This window comes from Elephantulus edwardii, unplaced genomic scaffold, assembly GCF_000299155.1.
Source record: "Elephantulus edwardii isolate Elephantulus edwardi_28Jun2011 unplaced genomic scaffold, EleEdw1.0 scaffold00302, whole genome shotgun sequence".
NCBI lineage: Eukaryota > Metazoa > Chordata > Mammalia > Macroscelidea > Macroscelididae > Elephantulus > Elephantulus edwardii.
This window is the reverse complement of record NW_006400052.1, coordinates 405,769-409,421: the sequence shown is the minus strand read 5'-3', so window position 1 is coordinate 409,421 and position 3,653 is coordinate 405,769. Positions and strand designations below refer to the sequence as shown.

At 41.5% G+C, this 3,653-nt stretch overlaps 1 pseudogene; it reads left to right on the top strand.

Annotated features, from left to right (window-relative positions):
- The first annotated feature begins 2,779 nt into the window (after positions 1-2,779).
- LOC102845411 overlaps positions 2,780-3,653 on the top strand; it is an 18,570-nt pseudogene continuing 17,696 nt past the window's right edge.

Genomic DNA, 3,653 nt, shown 5'->3' with positions numbered 1-3,653 from the left:
ATGTTATTAATATCACATGCATATAATATTGCTGAAAATAATTTAAAAATAAGTGCAACACTAAATGAACAGGAAACTGCCAGAACTTAAAATCAGATTCAGAAAAAGACATGGAATGAGAGGTAACAATACTAACATCAGATGGATCTTGGCTTAAAGCAGGTAACACTAAAAAGATTTTTGTTATATGTCATCGAGTTCACTGCAACTTAAAGCAACCCTATGTCCTATCCTGAGCCAATCTCACCATTTCCAACACACCCATTTACTGTGTCAAGCCATCTCATCCTAGGTTTTCCTCTCTTGTCCTGTCCCTCCACCTTTTCGTGCATGATGTCCTTCTCTGAGGACTGGTCCCTCCTGGCAACATGCCTAAAGTATATGAGACAGAGCTTTAAAATCCTTGTGTCCAAGAAGGAACTTGGTTTGACCCTTGCCAAGACAGATCTGTCTGTTCTCTTGGTGATCAATAGTATGTTCAGTACTCTTCTCCAGCAGCAAAACTCAAAGACATTGATTCTTTTTCTATCATCTTAGTTACTGTCGAGTTCTCTGATGCATAACAAGTAATTGTGAAGACAAAGACATTTATCTGTGTTTTTTGAAGGTATGAGAACATATGGACTATAAATTTAATAAATTATGGGTAACACTGCAAAGAATGAGAATTCCAGAGCACTTTATTGTCTCATAAGCAAGAACTTGTACACAGAGTTTGAATAGAACAGGAAGTTCTGCATCATTTAAAAATCAAGAAAGGTATGTCTGGGTTGTATCCTTTTACCCTATTTATCCAATCTGTAGGAAAAGCAAATAATCCAACAAACTGGAAGATGATCACAAGATCAAGATTGGAGGAAGCCTCTGCACTGCAATCCCAGAGGTGCGTGGTTTGAATCCACCAGATGCTCTGCTGGAGAAGGAGGGACAATCTCCTCCTGTACCAGTCAGATAGGATTTGACGGTACACACACAGAAGCAATAAAGTGAAAAAAAAAAAGATTGGAGGAAGCTTCATCAATAGCCTATGATATGCAGATGGTGTAACCTAGCTTGCTCAAAAGAAGAGGACTTGGAATATTTAGTGATGAAGGTCAAAAGCTATACACTTCATTGCACTGCAATCTGGAAGGCACGCTGTTCGAATCCACCAGATGCTCTGCTGGAGAAGGAGGAGTAAGCTCCTCCAGGGCTAGTCAGATATGATTTGATGGTACACAACAATTAAAAAAAAAAAGCAAAAAAGCCATACACTTCAGTATACAATTTCAGATAACACTTCAGCATAAAATCCTCACAGTTAGACCAGTGGGCAACATCATGATTAACAGAGAAAAGACTAAGTTGGTAAGGTTTTAATTTTGCTTTGATCCACAGTCAACACCCAGTGATGCAGCAATCAAGAAATCAAAAGTTGCATTGCACTGGCCAATGCTCCTTCAAATGATCTTCTTAAAATATTAAAATGCATTAAGATGGCATTTTGAGGACTAATGTGTGCCTGATTTATGCCATGGATCTGCGTTATGCACATGACACAACCCTGCTTACTGAAACTGAGGAGGACCTGAAGAGCTTGCTGCAGAGGGTCAAGAACTATAGCCTTCAATATGGATTGAGGCTCAAGATCAAGAAGACAAAGATTCTCACCACTGGGCCAATTGGCAGCATCAGGATGGATGGTGAAGAGACTGAGATTGTTCACAGCTTTAGTTTGCTTGGCTCCACAGTCAACACTCTTGGCACCAGTAGCCAGGAAATTAAAAGACGTATTGCCATGGGAAAGTCTGCTGTTAGGGACCTCTCCAAAGTACTGAAGAGTAATGGTGTCTCTCTGGAGACTAAGGTATGTCTGATACAGGCCATGGTCTTTGCAATCACTTGTTATGCGTCAGAGAGTTGGACAATGACTAGGGAGAACAGAAGGAGAATTGATACCTTTGAGCTGTGGTGCTGGAGAAGAGTATTGAGGACTGCTAGGAAAACAAACAGATTCATCCTGGAGAGGGTTAAACTGGGTGGCTCCTTGAAGGCAAGGATTCTGAGGCTCCATCTAATATACTTTGGACATGTTGTAAGCAGAGATCGGTCTTTGGAGAGGGACGTCATGCTTGGGAGGGTGGAGGAGCAGCGCAGGAGGGGAAGGCCCTCTATGAGGTGGGTTGATTCCGTGACTGGGGTAATCAGGATGGGTGTATTGGTGACAGTGCGATTGGCTCAGAATAGAGCAGAGTTTAGGGCTGTTGTATGAGTTGCAAGCAACAACAATTTTTTAAAAATACAGAATTTAAATAAATTGGCTCTCTTGACTTTAGTGCCATCTTGTTTGAGACTTCTGAACCACGTGGGCTGAGTGGAGGGAAAAGTGAAGCGCAATGAGAAGCGTGACAGCAGACAGACGAGGCAGAGGTCCAACTAAATGTCAGCATGCGCACCCACAGACGCCACAGAGACAGAAGGAAAGAATGCCACGGGCTGGGGACGCTGGTACAAATTTGACAGCATACTCCTGTCTGGGAGTACTGGCCTCCAGGAGTCTAGAAGTTTCATCACCATTCAATCATCATGAATACTTCTGAAAGGCCCACCTTCCTTCCTCCTTCAAAACCAGACCCTTTTTGACCTGCTGCCCTGGACATATAATATTCTGGACTAACTCTGCTTTGTTGTGGTAGGATGTAACGTGCACAATAAATCATCTTTTCTGCTATCTTAGCCCCAAAATTGGGGAAAACAAATTGTTTTCAGAAGCCCAATGCATCCCTGTTGTTTTATCATGATGAGCTCTATCAGTACCGGATATGACCTATCAGCCTCTACGTTTTCACCTGATGGAAGAAAGTTTTTCAAGCTGAATATGCAAAGAAGGCTGTGGAAAATAGCAGTGCAGTTGGGAGCAAGTGTAAAGATGGTGTTGTCTTTGGGCTAGAAAAGTTAGTCTCTTTTAAACTTTAGGAAGACTTCCAATAAACGATTCCAATAAATGTTGTTTAGCATGTTGGAATGGCAGTAGCAGTTTGCTGGCAGATGCTTGTTCTTCAGCAGACAAAGCAAGACAAGGAGCTTTGAACTTTACATCAAACTTCAGTTGTGACATTTCACTGCAACATCCTGCAGACAGAGTAGCCATGTAGGCACATGCAAATACTCTCTACAGTGCTGCTGGACCCTTTGGCTGAACTTTCCTGTTAGGTTCTTACAGTGTGAATGATGGTATGCGACTCTACTTTTTGGGTGTTTCATATAGTTCTTAGGGCTGTGCTACTGGTAAAGCCAGGCAGGCTGCAAAGACAGAAATTGAAAAGCTTCAGATGAAAGAAATAGCCTGCCTGTTAAAGAAATTGCAAAAATAATTTACACTGTATATGAAGAAGTTAAGGGCAAAGCTTTTGAACTAGAGCTCAGCTAGGTTGGTGAGACATGAAATTGTACCAATAGATACGAGAAGATGCAAAGAAATATACTAAGGAATCCAAATCCTTGAAGGAAGAAAATAAATCAGATGATGACAATATGTTAACATTTTCATCACCATCTATTATACTCATATGTAAATCATTTGTTGTTGTTGTTGTTGTTATGTGCCGTCAAGTCGTTTGAGACTCATAGCGACCCTATGTACAACAGCCCTAAACCCTGCTCTATCCTGTGCC